Genomic DNA, 16,538 nt, shown 5'->3' with positions numbered 1-16,538 from the left:
TAGACTCAGCTTTGAGAGAACCTGGACCACAGTTTCCAGGAACTTTTTGTTTTTGTTTTGGGGCCATACCTGATGGCGTTCAGGGGTTACTCCTATTATTCCTGACTCTGCGCTCAGAAATTGTTCCTGGCAGGCTCGGGGGACCATATGGGATGCCAGGGATTGAACCCAGGTCAGTTCCGGATTGGCCACATGCAAGGCAAATGCCCTATCACTGTGCTATCACTCCAGCACCATTTTCCAGAAACTTTTGCAGTTGAGCAAGCTCCCCTCATGTTGAAGTCCAAAGTCAAGGCAGCTCTCCCCCAAACCCCATCTCCCTCTAACCAGGAAGAATAGGCAAGCAATGCGGTCTGAGAAGAGATTTGAGGACTAGGGGCTTTCTCTTTCAGAACCTGTTTTTAGGTCCATACCTGGCTGCTCTCATGTGCACCTCCTAGCTCAGTGATAAGGGGATCATGGGTGTGTGTGTGTGTGTGTGTGTGTGTGTGTGTGTGTCAAAGATGGAACCAGGCCTTCCTATATGCATAGACTGAACTTCAGTCCTTTGGACATTACCCTTGGCTTCAACCCCCATTTTCTTCTGAATCAGGGACACTCTACTGCTACCCAGCACACACTGAAGCTGAGACTAAAGTCAGGGAGAGCAGGTGGTAGGAAGCAGATAACACAGGTCTTCACACCTCTGGCCAGTCATTGACTTAGATTCTAGCTAGATCCATGCAAATCAGAGAGGGAGCAAGTACTGACCATCTCAGCAGTTCTGTTTTCTTTCCTGTAATTCCAAGTCTGTGTATTTTAACCAGGCATATGAAGTTGCAAAGTGGGGAGTTGGCCAGCACAAGATTTCCACCAAGGCCAGCATGATTTCGATTCTTCTCGAAGGGCAAACAGAGTTAACACACAGACTTGGGCGTTATGGCTCTGTCTTGGCAGAGAAACCAAAATAGCTACTGGTCTATTCCCTGCCTCACTTTTCACTGTCCTTTCATTCACTGCTGCTGCCTGGGTGAGCCCTGAGTTGGGCTAGACTTCGGCCTATGGAATTTCTAATGCAGTAGGAGGGAAGGTCCACAGAGCCCACAGAGGTGGCTGCCAGGTACATGGAAGTCACAGTACTATAGAGGCTCTGGGTCTGATTTTGTGGCAGGCCAGAGAGCATCTTCCTGTTTCAGGGTCATGAATAGGTCTGCATGTATGATAGCTCATGTCCTGGATGAGGACAGAATAGTCTCACAGCAGTTCCTACACTAGGGACCCCAGATGCACTTTTCTAGGACAGGCCGACCTGATACCTGCTTCATTATCCATTCTGAGGATCAGGCTCAGGTGAGAATCACATGCTCAGAACTTGGCAGAGATCAGAATCCAAGCAGGCTCAGGACATGATCAGCGAATGAATGCATAAATACACGCACACATGAATGCATACATGTACATATACATGAAAGAATGACATAAACATTAAAGGATTCCTGAGGGAATACATGAACACACATGATAAATGCAAGAACACACTTGAAAGAGTACAAAGATGAAGGAAGGCATGAAAACACTTATGCATGATAAATGCACAAGACATGGATGTACACATGAATATATGAATAAATGCATGCATGAACTGTTTGACCCCTCACACACACTCTCTCATGCAGTTTGGAGGGATCACCATGTTCTTTTCTCTTCTGGTCATGGCTAGGTGCTGCAAAGTTCTTAGTGGCTGGAGACCCAGCCTTTGTCTTTGTTTAGACCTGACACACATCCACTTGATTCAAGTTCTTGAGGGTTCGGGCTTTTGTTCCAGAGCCCAAAGGGAAGCAGATATGGAGAGCAGGTAGGTGGGAGCCACTCCCCACAGCATTGAGAGAGGCCTGGAGGATTAAGGTCTCATAAGGTCTCAAGTTGAAAAAGTCCCTCCAGCAGTAGCATACATAGCCTGCTTGCATGGCCAAACCTATGCATTGTGGTAAGTGGCTGTAGTATATGAAAAAGTTTCCATAAGATTATTCTTGGAATTGTTATCTATAAAAGTATTTCCTTAGGATTGTTCTGTGACTATTGCCCCACCTAGCCCTTCCAGGTTGGGGCCCTGTGGAGTTGGCAATAAATAGCTTGATGGACAGGGGAGAGGGGGCCTTTTGCGAAACCTGTTTGCAGGCTGCAAGAGGATTCTCTCGCTCTCTTTGCCCAATCTTTTACACCCTATCCTTCTTGTCTGTTTGGATTATTATTTGCTGTGGATAAATATTACCAAGGTCTCCCCCCGAAAGGGGACAAGGGGATGGGAAGTAATTTCTCATTCTGGGGACTGTTCTTGGATTCACAAATACCCAACAAAGGATTTAACAGCCAAGATAATTTACAGGTGGCCTCTGATTTTCCTGGGCCAACTTATAAAGTGGGTCCAGTTCTTTCTTACTCTGAGTCCTTTTCTGGGTGCTTCTCAATGGCCATGCCTGGCTTGGGGCTACCAAAACTCCTTGCACCCCAGACCCTTCCATATTGGGAAAATAATTGGCTCAGTGGCATGCTAAAACTGGACCTTGCAGTTCTGGACTGTGGCTTTGCTCTTTTTAAAATCAATAAACTCCTCATTTTGCTCCTTTCCTCCCATTCTAGACAGAGAGCAGTCTGTGCTGACAGAGAAAAAGTTCTATAATTCTTTTTTATTTTGTTTTTTTGGGGGGCTACACCCAGCAGTACTCAAGGTTACTCCTGGCTCTGCACTCAGGGATTATTCCTGGTAGTGCTTGACCATATGGGATGCTAGGGATCCAACTTCGGTTGGCCGTGTGCAAGGCAAATGCCCTACCCACTGTGTTGTCACTCTAGCCTCCAATTTCTTAGTTTCCTCAGCAAAGCAGCCTCAGTTTTCCATCCTATGTGAACTAGGTCTTGTCTGAGATGCTGGGTTCTTGCTTCCAGGCCCACAGGCCTGGGGGAACTGTTGGAGAATGTGACACTATATGGCATGAGATGGAATAAGGTCGTCTCAAAACAAGAAATCCCCTGACCCTGTGATTGGCAGACAGAGTGGCAGACCAAGGGCAGGTGTCAGACAGAGAAGAGCCTAGACAGTATTGGATAACCTAAAGTGTCAGCTGAAATACACATTTGTCCCTTGATGAGGCCAAGGCGGGACTCTTTGTTATGTAGCAACAGCTGACGCATGCATCCAGCTGTGCAAAGAAAAATGCCCTGGGACACCTAACTCTCCATGTACTCTAACTCAGGATGGATCTGAATTTGCAATCTGCAATTCAGTCCCAGACATCTTGGTTCCAACAGACTCGAGTCAGACAAGTTCACCCCCCCCAATCAATCCCTGCCACCCCCCCCCAGCCACCCACTCTGGTAAAGAACTTTCACAACTTCTGTCAAACGCAGCTCCTGCCTTGAAAGTGGGTGAGAAAATCAAAGTGGAGCCGCTGCCTCTTCCCTGTCTCACCCGCAGAGACACAGCGCTGGCAGTTAAAAATACTTTCTCCCCTCCTCTCCCGCATGGAAACTGGCCAGGGTCAGCCTCCCACACACTTCCACTCAATTTCTGACTCTAGTTATAAAACCTTAGGCCTCAAAATAGCTTTCAGGGGGGATCTCACAGACATGTTCTGGGGCATAATTGCAGTGTTCCTGCAAACTTTGGGGGGAAATTCAGTTTCGGGCTTGGAGCAGGCGTGCGTCAAAGCCCTGCACCCCAGGTGCTCAGCCCGGAGGGGATCAGAGATTGAGGATTGAGCCCTCCCAAGGAAGTGGTCAGCATTATGAACACTTCCACCTTGTTTATTTTCAGTCCTTGGTGCCCAATTTCCGATGGACTAGCCTCACCCTGGCTGCCTGCTTGTTCTCTACCAGCTCCCCTATGCTCTGTATCCTCATCCTTCACCCTTCCCTGCCTTCAAAGTCTCAGAACAAAGACAGTTCAGATGCCCCCCCAACTCCATCCTGCTCTCCTCAAGCATGGCACAGGCCTACAGAATCTGGAGCCAGGAAGATGCCACCGAAACATCAGCTTTTGAGGAAGACTAGAGAGTCCTTCTGAGAGGTCAAGGTCAAAGACATAGTTGGTGGTCAAGGCAGGCACAAAATCAATTCATCATTTCATTGATGGAGAAACTGAGGCATGGGAAAGGCAGTGTCCTATGGAAGATCACATACCCTGGCTGAGCAGGTATCTGAAGGTGTTACTGGAATCCAGGAGCCTCCCCTAAGTCTTGCCATAAATGTCCCTCCCTGTGGGATTTCATTCTGCATTTTTGTTTTGTTTTGTTTTTTTGGGGCCACTCCTGGCAGTGCTCAGGGGTTACTCCTAGCTCTATGCTCAGAAATATCTCCTGGCAGGCATGGGGGACCATATGGGACACCGGGATTCGAACCAACCACCTTTGGTCCTGGATCGGCTGCTTGCAAGGCAAACGCCGCTGTGCTATCTCTCCGGGCCACATTCTGCATTTTCTTAAGCTTCAAACCTTGCCCAAGTCTCTCCCTGGGATTTTAGACTCCCCTCCCCACTTCCCTCCTCCACCTATCAGCTAAAGCCTGCTGGCTAGAACACATGGCAAACACTGCCCAGCTCTGCAATACTGGTCAAATGACCAGCTCCCTGGAGCTTCAGACACTCATTCTGGCTGAGGGATAAACAATACTTATCAGAGACTCTACTTTCAAGTCTAGCCTACCTATGTCCAAGTCCTGAAACTAAGTGTTATTTCTCCAAGGAAAAGCCAGTCCCAATTTTTGGGAAATCCCCATGTAAACCCCCAGGTCAACAGAGCACCAATGATGCTGTGTACAGAAAATTCTAGAAGTCCAGGATTTGATGGCATCTCCAGAAACACCTACTAAGTCTTCTCATTGCAGTGATCCAACCAGTCTCCTTTTTATTTACATGGTACATCAACCCAGTGCTGGCCCCTCAGAATGAGGAAAAGGATTTCCAGCCTTCAAGATAGGGTCAGAGAATATGAGGGCACAGGTGCTGGGGTTTTCTTCCCAAAAGCTATTTCCCCCTCTTATCTGGCCAGGCTGAGGCCCAACTAACTCAGAGGTAAGACTATGGTCTTTGATGTAACCCAAGCTGTGAAAAATATATTTTTGCTAAAAACTGTCAATCTCAGAAGGAGGGGGTGGACCAGGTCTCTACCCTGCCAAAGCCATACTTGCTATACAACTCCTCTTGGCTCTCTGCAGAGACACCAATCTGACCAAAAGTCCATGTATGCCAGAATTTGGATTGATATCACCAGGACTTTTATTGGAGTGAGTGTAGACACCCATTCCTGCCTACTCATACTTCAAGAAGCCCCTGCAACCAAAGACACATTCCACAAAAGCCACAGTATCAGCAATAGTGCTTAGAATTCCTGGACCAGGAGGCTACATTTGCAGCAGAGTCACAACTCCATTTTTGTTTCATATTGTCATCTCTGTAGAAGCAAACCAATTTTGATACAAAGTGTATCTAAAGCTACATAATGTTAGAAAAAAATGAAGTAACAAAATGGCCAACTTGCAACAATAAACCTTCTGACAGTGATTTAATCTCATTGGGGATACAATGATTTTTCACAAATTTGCTTGTTGTTGTGTTCTCATTTTCTCTTCCTTTTCTTTTTTCTTTTATCTTAAAATAAATTTGTTCCTGCTTTCCTGGGAACAAATGTATTATGATCAACTATGTCAACGATGTGATACTTGCCCATGAAATAAAATAAATTAAATGTTAAAAAAGGAAGAAAATAAAAAGACTGCTCTTTGAAGCCCTTATCCTCATTCCCTGTGCTGTGATTGTTTTACACATGGCCATGTGACCCCCTTCTAGCCAATGAGACATAGAGGAAGCTTTGTGGTCCGGAAGAAGGATTCTGGGAAATTCTTCTCACATTAAAGACAGATGCTTGTGGCTCCAAAATGATCAGGGGATGGTTAGGACATGGACAGCTTATCTTGATGACAGTAGTGAGACCCAAGCCCAGAATTCTAGATCTGGAATAGAGTTGTGGGCCTACTGCTCAGAGGTTGGCTCTGGAAGCCCAGTGTAGCCCAGTGGGCAGCTGCCTGGGCTACACAGTTGACACCAGGCCTCAGTACCCGATGAGAGAGTGCATAATGTCCCTTCTCAGCTTCTACTCACTCTATCTACCCTTAGGACTGGGCTGGGAGTTCCCAAGAAAAGATTCCATATAGAATACTCCAAGGAAGGGTCACCTTGCCACGTCCAAGAGTGATCAGGGGTCAGTCAGAGGGGACAGCATCTGTGAGCCAGTACAGAAGACATAAGGTCATCTGGGCTTGTAACAGAGAGAGAGGCCCAGAGAAGGTAGGCAGCAACACCTTGCCACAGATCCCTTGTAACAAGCAGTAAAACAGGGTCTTGCCTATGGGTGGCTGGGAGGTTCCATGGCTCATGGATGCAGATGTACCCACATCTGGCTCTACTTAGACTGGCACCAGTACTTTTTTTGGGGGGGGCACACCAGGTGATGCTCAGGGGTTACTCCTGGCTATGTGCTCAGAAATCGCTCCTGGCTTGGGGACCATATGGGGCGCCGGTGGATCGAACCACGGTCCGCACTAGATTAGCACGTGCAAGGCAAACACCCTACTGCTTGTGCCACCACTCTGGTGCCTGGCACCAGTATTTTTGCTGAAGAACCCCTACTGTAATCAGGCACAGAATGATAATACTCCAAAACCAGCTCTTTCACTACCCCCTGTGCCGTCCACTCCCTCTAACCTTACACCTCAGGCACAACTGCCTTCTCAGCTCTCTCTTCCTTCAGAACAGTCTTTCTCAGGGTGGGGATACTTCCGCCACAGCTGGAGCTGCTGGGAGTAAGACAGCTACAAAATGTTACAACTTGGGGGGGGATTTGCTGAGAGAAGGTAGATTTCTGGGGTGGGGGCATTAAGTAATTTTTGATATGAAAAGGGGAGCAGTTGGTGAATTAAGTTTGGGGATTTGAAGCTAAAAGTTATTTCTTCACCTGATGATACCACGACTAACTCTCTTTTCTCCCATCACAGTTTTTCCCAAGTCACTTCTAGGAATTCATCTTCATAGACCCATGCCCGGGCAACCTAAGGACCCATCAGGAGGGGATCCAGTGTACAAATATAGTGAGCTGCTCCAAAAGGATGAGGAAATGGCATTCTAATTGTATTGAAGAATGCATACTTTATTCTGGAGTGAAAGAAGATACAGCAGGAATAAATATCCATCTACCTGTCCATCATAGAAAAGGTCTGGAAGACTCCAGCAACATGTGGGTGAAGGTCGTGCCCAATTTCTCTCATGCTATTACTTTCTTGGATAATGTCTAAATTTCCTATAATCGCATATAATATGTCTCCTGGGAGAGAGGAAGCTACTTGTATTTCAGAAAAGAAAAAAAAGATGGAGCCTCTGAGGATTAATATCAATTTTCTAACTTTCATAAGGAGAGAGGATCAGAGATTTCACTAATCCAGACCTGCCTGGGTGATACCCCAACTCTATTTGAACCCTCTGCACTGGAGAGCCCCAAGCTTTTTGGCTCATCACCCCTTTCTCAGTGCCATCTTCAGACATCAACCTTCTTAGAGTAAATAAACAGCAAGTGCCCTCCATCACTGCTGTGTCCCAACCTTGGGTGAGGGTTGTGAGGGTCACCCATGTTGGGAAACTGGTCTAGGTTGGGGCTTCAAAATGTTTCCCACTTCTGAACCTCTTCTTTCTTTCTTTTATATAAAAAATTGGGGCCACACCCACAGTGTTCCTGGCTCTGCACTCAGAAATCACTCCTGGCTATACTCAGGGGATCTTATGGGATGCTGGAGATAGAACCCACATGCAAGGCAAGTGCCCTACCCATTGTACTATCTCAACAGTCTTATAATTTTGTTTTGTTTTGTTTCTTGGGCCACACCCGTTTGATGCTCAGGGGTTACTCCTGGCTAAGCGCTCAGAAATTGCCCCTGACTTGGGGGACCATATGGGATGCCAGGCTATCGAACCGCGGTCCTTCCTTGGCTAGTGCTTGCAAGGCAGACACCTTACCTCTAGCGCCACCTCTCCGGCCCCTAATTTTTTAATTGAATTATCACAATTCAATTTCAGTCATGCAATATCCAATATCCATCCCTTCACCAGTGCACATTTCCTGCCACCAATGTCCCTAGTTTCTTTCCTGTCCTCCACTCTGCCTGCCTCTATGGCAGACTCTCTCTTTACCTCTCTTTTCCTTTGAGACACCATGATTCTTTTTTGAGAAAGGTAACACAGCACAGCACTGCCACAGAGACCTCAGAATTATGAAAGTAAAATTTGAGTCTGAATCAATTTGGGGTGAATCAATAAAAGGCCTTGGGAAGCCTTTTATTGTTACCAAATCACTCACAACACCCCCACCAAGTTATGTGAGAGAAGCTCTAGGATGCTCTGGCTCAAACTCTAGAGGCTAGAAAACTGTTCCACTGAGCAGGAATATCACCCCATCCTCACCCTGCCTGCCATATCCCATAGCATAAACCCATGCTCCTCTCCAAGGACCAACTCTGTTTCACCTGCCACCTCTAAGGAACAAGTTTCCCCAGGGACCCATTCCAAGTTGGGATCAGGAGTCTAGGCTTGGAGATGTTCCAGCTTGGGGCCCATTTTAAAGATGTGGGGGTTGTCGGAAGCCAGTGGGGACAGAGTGGATGAGATTGGATGGAATAGAAATGCCAGGCTGAGTTCCTGGGTTTCTGAGGGATTTATCTTGCTTCCAATACATGGGACACCTGGTGTCACACTGGAAGGTCCTAAAACTCAAACTGTACCCCAACAAGAGAGAATTCTTCATTTTCATCTCCTTCCCTCTGCAGTCATCTGGGCTAGGTCAGTCACAAACAAGATCACGTAAGGGGTGCAGTGGAGGACTAAAATAAAATTAGGCATCAGGCTCTCATGGGAACTGGGCAGAGGGGAGCCCCAAAACCACACTGCCTCCGTGGCCATGGAGGAATCAGGGAAAGTAGCCACTGGACCGGAAATGGCACATTGGTTCTTCCCAAAGTGAGCTGAGCTCAAGCAAGACACAAGTTACCACTAAGGTCAGAGGCAATGAGGTAGTTCAAGGTCTCAGAAACCAGAGAGAGAAAGAGCTTGAAGCAATCTTGATCGCCCTAAGGCTGAACCAAATTATGATACCACAATGAGAAGAGTGAGATGGGGAGGGAGGATAGCAGGATAGGAGGGAGATACAATTTAGGATCCAGGCTCTTTGCTCCATCCTGACACATCTTGGGTCTTAAATTCCCTCATGCATGATCTTCTGTCCCACTGTTATTGCTTAAACACAGACACAGAGAAGTTAAGCTTCTTGCCCCAAATCACACAGCTAGGAAAGGTTTGTCTAGAATTTGCTCCCAGCACACTTAACTATCAAGTATATCACCAAACAGCCAATAACGACTGTCAGTTAAAAACAGACAGTTACTACAGAATTCAGGAGGTTTTCTGGGGTACAGACTTGCTGGGAGAGGGTGTGACTATCTGCTCCTAGGCAACATCTGGGAGATTCTTGTCTGTGTGGCAGTGCCTTTGGTAGCCAGTTCCTACAATGGATGGTGCCTCTTCTACCCCACCTACATGTTGGAACTTCTCTCCATCTGCCTTCTTGGTTCTCACCTCAAATCTCAATATTCCACTAGCATCAACAACAACTTTTTTTCCTTTTCAGGTTGAACACTCACTGTGAGATTTTTTTTTTTGATTGGCTACCACTGTTTTAGCAAAGTAAAATGGGACTATTTGTACTTTTCAAGAAATATGTTTATCCAGGTTATTGCAAGATAGATGGCCTTGCATGCAGACAAACCTATTCAAATATCCCCTCCCCAAGAGTCCCCAGAGTACCATAGTGATCCCTGAACACCGAACCAGGAGTTAGTCTCAAGTGCCACTGCATTTGGTCCCCCAAATAGCAACTAAACTAAAAGCAATAGTTCACTGGATGCACATGTATTCACCACTGGCTGTGCCCCAGATGTGAAGATGCTGAGTTAAGGGGTTGCGAAGAGGCAATGAGTACCCCTATCTGAATCCCCTTTAGTGACACCCCTCCATGCTCCCTGTCAAAGCCAAGCACCTCTCTGATCTTCAGCCTCCCGGCACCAAAGAGGCTCCATAGGTTCAGGTCATACCAGTGAGGGTCCATCTTCCCAGGTCCAGGACACCACAGAACTGGGAAGGGAGAACGGACAGAAGGTCTGGTCCCATCCAGCATAATCACTATTTGTGGAGAGCAACTCAAACCACTTGAATGGCAGCTGAAGCCTGCTGCAAAAATGGACAGATGTACATACCCACGGATAGTGCCCTGTATGGGACAATGATGTCATGAGAGCATGAAGACGGCCACAATGTCACGAGGTGCCCAGAAGTGGCTCTGGGTATGTGGCACTGTCCTTAGAACTGTGCCCATCTCTTTCCCTGTCACTCTATCTGTAGAGTAGCAGTATATTTTGCTTGTTTGGGGGCCTCCTTAGTAGGGGCTCTTGGGTCATTCTCAATGATATTTGGCCAACAGGGTCACAGAGTTTACATGGGGCCCATACATTCTTAGGGTCACCTGTGGTTGACCTCAAAGGCTGCAACAGTGCTGTGGACTGAACTTGGGGTGGTGTGCCTTCAAAGCCAGTTCTCCAACATCAGTGAGCTCCTCGCATCTGCCTGCATCCTCTTTTACAGACAAGCAAACAGCTCACACACTGGGGATGACAACCAGTGAGGGTCAGTGCGGTACCCCAAGGGGACAGCACCAATGGCAGAATCTGAGATATGCAGGTGGGGTTCTCTTCTAATGTGGCTCAAACAATGACTGTATCTATTTGTCCCTCAAGAGGATTTCTGATCCTTCAGGGCTGGCATGGACTTGAGGTAGCAAGGGGGCTCATTCTTGTCATCATTCACCCTCTGGTTCAACATCAGGGCACCCTGAATTAGAAATCCCGACCAATCAAATCTGTACTTCAGTAACCAGATGTGCATGGAATCTCACACTAACACAAAGGCATCTGTACAGGTAGCCAGGCTTCAGGCAGCAGCAGCAAAGTAAGTGCAGTCACCCCCAGGGTGCCTAGAGGAGAACAGAACCCATGTCCTGAACAAGAAGAACCAGAAGCCCCGAGACACAGAACAGACACAAGGGAAGATGGAAGAGATGGAATAAAGTCAAGATCAGCCCTGAAGAGACATCATCCCAGAAGGGCTTCCACACTAGGGACCTCTGGCCTCACTTTGTGAGACTCTACTACTGTGGGGTTTGTATGTTTTTGCAGTAACCAGAAGAGAAACACTTGTGTACTAAGCGTTGACTGTGCTATGGGACGAACCACAGGGCATCTGGGGTTAGTAGGGACAAAAAAATCACATCCTAACATGCTCAGTCAGAGGCCAGAACGATAGATAGTACAGCGGGGGGGGGGGGACATCTGCTTTGCACATGACTGAAATTGGTATCCCACAGGGTGTCCCATGCACTGCCAGGAGTGATTTCTGAGCACAGAGCTTGGAGTAACTCCTGAGCACTGCCAAGTGTGGCCTAAAATCCAAATGCCAAAACTTCAACAAAGACAAAACCCTAAACCGCTCAGTCAGAACTCTTCTTGGAGACAGGAAATTTGTGTCTACACTGGCCTAAAAAATTACAAGAAGTCATGTCCCCTCTCTGGACATTGGTTTTTGCTCAGCCCCGGGCTGAGACTTTTTCCAAGGACATCTTCACCCTCGAGGTCTCAGCACTCTTCATGAGAAGAAGCAAGGCTTTTGGTCAAGCATCTTCCAGCAACTTCAGGGGGAGGATTTGCATTTCTTCCCATTTTCTATTTGTTTGTCCATGTACCAGGCCATGAGAAATAGTAGTGTCGCTTATGGGGATGTTGCTTATGTTGGTTATGGGGATGATGAATCAAGTGACACCTTGGTATCTCCCATGGCCTGGGGATTTGGACTGGGACACACCTTCTAGGCTGCACAAACATCAGGATCTCAGTGAATCTCAGTGCTGGAATCCGAAGCCTTGTAACCAGGCTCCATATTGGATGTTTAAGTCTCCATATTGGATGTTTTGATGGCTGGGGGTGTTCATGGATCCTGGAATGGCCAGGCTTGGTGGAGTGAGTGACTTTTGAGGGCTAATCCATGACCGAGTCCTAGGATGCAAATCAGCCAGAGACATCCAGATGTCCTCTCTCAGCTCTGATCCTTTGCCCTTATCACCTTCACCGAACCACAGCTGCTGAAATGACCCCCCGATCCTAAACTGACTTCCCTTCTCTTCTCAGGAAGCCTAATAATGATACTGCCCTTGATCTCCCCCACAACGATTTTCCCCTCACATCCTGATATATCCAGCTTTACCCTGTAGCAACCCTTCCTCTAGGGGACAATGAAGAATGAACTGTTTTCCCAATGGCCATCATCTTCCCATCTCCTGTGTACTGTGCCCAACAGGTCATACAACCTGTACATGTGTACATATGTACATATGTACATGTGTGGTGCCACTATCCAACCTGGGGGATCCAGCATGCCAGCCCATGTTCAATCCCTGAGTCACTTCACTTCCCCAGTCCTTGATAACCAAAATGGGGCTGTTATAACTGACCTGAGGGGCTGCATACAGACTTGGGGGTGGGGCCCAGAGAGTGATGCAGGGGTTAAAGCACATATCTGGCACTGCTGAGGTGATTCCAGTAATCCCTGGCACCATAAGCCCAAGGATCACTCGTGCTAAACCATGGGCCCTAAAGAAAAAGAATTCTATGGACCACAATCTCAGTGTGTGAGTTTGGTTTTCTCTCCCTCTGCCCACTCTTGATATAACAAAATGATTTTCCTGACCTTGCAAGCAAACTATAGTATAGTACTGCTGTCTCTTCTCCTTTCTCCTTGCAGTGACTTCATCCCTGGTGGGGTCCAGGGATTCTATGCACGAGATGTGGGGGCCAAATCCCATAGCATCTTCATTCCAAAATCACTGACCATTTCCTGACATACTGCATGCCTCACAGCTAGGATGAACACTTTTTCTCCACCTGCTGGCCCTACCTCCTCCTGCCCTACCTTCTAGCAACTTCTCTGCTCTCAAATCCTCCTGGCCTGCTTTTTCCAATCCCAAGGCCCAGGCAGCTGACCGCCTTTCCCCCCCACCTCTATTAATGGATTCCAATTTCTAGATACCAGAAAGCTTTTTTCGTCCCACTTTACTGGGGAAGAGGAGGAGGAGGAGGTCAGCTTGAATTAATGAAAAGTCTAAGAAATAAATCACTACGAAAGCCATGCCATTTTCATCCTCTCAGATTTCTGTGTGAAGGAGGTGATGGAGGGGAGAGGAGTAAGAGCTGCTTGGATGGATGTGAATAAACAAACAGAAAGGATTTCAACCTGTCTATTCCTAATTTGCAAACGGTGCTTCTCAAAAAAACCTGCCCCCCTTAAGTAGGTTAATATTTCTCTTGGTGGCAATCAATTTGCTTGGTGAAACCTTTTTGCTGCTACTGTTACTGGTAAAATTCTTCTGCAGTGACTCAATAGAACAAAATGATTTCCCTGACCTTGCAGGCAATCTATAGTATAGATTGGGTTATAGGAAATTCTTCTCCAAGGGAAAGAAATCCAGGGCGATAAATTTTTCTCTGCTCCCCACGACAGAATGGAAACATCTTTGGTGCAGGCATTTGCAGAGTCCCTGCGGTGCACTACCTCACCAGTTTGAACTTCATCTCAGTGATATCTCAGAACTTACCCTTGTCCCCCCATGTCAGGATGGGAATCTATTAGGGGGGACTATTCAGACTGTCTTGATATCCCACACCACACCTCCTAACCTCGGTGAGCCTGTAGTATATACTCTCTGAAACTTATCAAAATTAGGATACAAGTTTCAAGGTCCAGTTCAAAGGCCTCCTCCTCCAGAAAGTTGGCTCAGGTTTTTCGAGGCAGAACCATGCCTCCGACTGTGCCCACAGCACATCCATTTTTAGCAACTGGACTTCTGCCTCCTGGGCATCCCAGGGCCTCTTTGAGAGGAGGGTTTCCCTAAGCAATGGCATGTGTCATGTCTGGGGAAGCAGTGCAGTCTGGTCACTGAGCAGCAAAGATGGCCCAGCCTCACCAGGAACCAACCAGATACATTGGATAGTGAGCACAGGATCTCCACATCCTGAACCTGAAATCAGAGAGCAACAACCCTTTGATGCTTAGCACAGACCTTAGGGGGAGGGGAAGGGAGGCTGGAGAGATAGCATGAAGGTAGGGCTTTCGCCTTGCATGCACAAGGAAGGTGGTTCGAATCCCGGCATCCCATATGGTCCCCTGAGTCTGCCAGGAGTGATTTCTGAGCGTAGAGCCAGGAATAACCCCTGAGTGCTGCTGGGTCCCCGTGGGACTGGAGCCGCTGCCTGGCTTATGCCTGAGGTCCTGGCATCAGTGGTAATGGCCTCGCTAATGTACATGCTAGTGACCCCCTAGGTGGCTGGCTGCCCATGCTGCCCATGGTACAAGGAGCCACATCTAGTACCTCGTAAGTACTTAGCGCAAACCAGTGATGGCATGAATGAAGGACCATCTGCAGCACCTCGAGGAGAGCTGGCAGTGGAGTGAGGCTTCCAAACTGCAGAGGCGCTGACTGGATTCCAGCACCCCCAGGCTCTGAGGGGTCTGGGGTCCAGGCAAGTGGTGAGAGGGTGAATAAATAAGTGCCCATCTCCCAAGTCTATACACAAGGGAATGCCACCTGACAGGTAGAGGGAAGAGTGGGTCAGAGGGAGGAGGTGGGAATCCTCCCACAAGACTGAGTTTGTGTGTGTGTCTATGTGTATGTATGTATGTTTATATGTATGTATGTATGTATGTATGTATGTATGTATGTATGTATGTATGGGGCTCTGCATTTAGGATTCTCAGACTGTCACCCATCCAACACCATGCAGAGATGGCCTAGGAAGTCAAGGGACTTTGAGGAGTACCAACAAAACAGCATCAGAGGAGAGATTCCCCATGGAGGTCAAGGGGAGGGGCTTCATCCCCTAAGGCTGAAGAAGGACAGGTCACCTCATATGCTGGCTGTGGCAACTGTGGGGACACAGATGACAACCTGGCAAGGAGGATCGGGGATGTGTGAGCTTGAACTCAGCCATTTGGAACACTTCAGGACTCTGTCACCCATAACACACTCATGTGGCTCAAGGGAACCAGAGAGGGAAAGTGAAGGGCTGGAGGCCACACAGTGCTCAAGGGATGGCAGCCAGAGCAAGAGGTGACCAGGAAAAGTAGCTCTTTCCTCCTGCAGCCGGTGTGACCTTGAGCCTTAGGGCATCCTCTCTGGGCCTCACTGCTCATCTCCAGTGCTAAGGTTTCTTCTACCAGGCTAGGTCACACCTGAGGGATGGAGGGGACCCTTCATCACTGCCCACCATCATCAGGGAGATCAAGGCCAGAACTGGGAGGGGACCAAAGGGGGCAGACCTGAATGGACTGAAACATTCCCCTGCAAATGTGGAAACCCAGCACCCATCACTGGAGAGACTCTGGGGATGATGGGTAGGGATGTCTTGTCCCCCTCCCAGGTTGGGACACACACACCCCCATTTGAGCTGGGGGGTGGGGAGGAAAGGGTGAAGATTGTCGGGGGCCTGGGAGACAGGCCAAAAAAACCCCAAAAAAACAAAACTATCCAGGAGTGTCTGGCTGAGTGCAATGCAGCCTGGAACCCCCAAGGCCACGTCCACAGTGGGGGTTCTGCACCCCCATATCTGGGATCCGCAGGGGCCCCTGTGCAAAGGAGGGAGCTGTCCTAGCAGAGAAGGCAGCCAGACTGGCAGGAACCAAGGGGTTGAAAGGCGTGATTTTGGGGGGTGTCTTAGAGACCCAGATGCCCTTGATCTGCAGGGCTGCTAGGAGCCCTAAAAGTTTGCGCGTGGGGAGCACCCCCAGGCTCCTGGCCCGCTCAAGGTCACCTCTGACAAGGCACCCCTGGGGTACCGGGGGTGGAGCGCCTGGGCCAGGGGGAGAGAGGGAGAAGATGCCAGCGGGCAGGCCGGAGGGGCCCAGACCCTGACGCCCCTGCCAGGCGCCCCTGTCTCACCTGGAGATGCTGCCGCTGCCGATGCCGCTGCTTGCAGCCTCTGTGCGCGCCCGGCCCGGCCCGGCCCCACCGCGCTGCAGCTCCAGCCTCTGCCGCTGCACTGCGATCAGCTCAGCTCAGCCCGCCTCCCTCCCTCTCTCCCTCCCTCCCTGGTGCTCCCTCCCTCCTGCTCCCTCCTCCGCTCCCCCCTAGGCGCAGCTCCCCAAGGTCCTGGGAGCTCCCCGCCCAGCAGGTATAGCTCCTCCCCTGCCCCTGCGCACCCCACTCCAGCCAAACCTCCTTGGGGCACCCTGGAATGGGAATCTGGGGCTCACCCGCACCTTCCAGGGGGGTGAGCCCATGTGGTTTTGGGGGTGCAAGGGCTATCTGAAGATCCAGAGGATCAGACTGACAAAGGATGGGGGTCCCCGTGGTGTCCTGACCTTGGCA

At 48.8% G+C, this 16,538-nt stretch overlaps 1 protein-coding gene across 5 annotated transcripts in view; it reads right to left on the bottom strand.

The window, feature by feature from the left end:
* ATP2B2 (ATPase plasma membrane Ca2+ transporting 2) overlaps nt 1–16,206 on the bottom strand; it is a 259,107-nt gene extending 242,901 nt beyond the window's left edge. For all 5 annotated transcript variants that reach the window (XM_049766248.1, XM_049766250.1, XM_049766249.1 and 2 more), the window contains exon 1: nt 16,110–16,206. The gene's annotated coding sequence lies outside the window, so the exon portion shown is untranslated. The remainder of the gene's footprint in view (nt 1–16,109) is intronic.
* Between the last annotated feature and the right edge of the window lie 332 nt (nt 16,207–16,538).

Source organism: Suncus etruscus, chromosome 20 (genome assembly GCF_024139225.1).
Source record: "Suncus etruscus isolate mSunEtr1 chromosome 20, mSunEtr1.pri.cur, whole genome shotgun sequence".
Classification (NCBI taxonomy): domain Eukaryota; kingdom Metazoa; phylum Chordata; class Mammalia; order Eulipotyphla; family Soricidae; genus Suncus; species Suncus etruscus.
The sequence above is the reverse complement of the archived record's forward strand: the minus strand, read 5'-3'. Positions and strand labels throughout refer to the sequence as shown.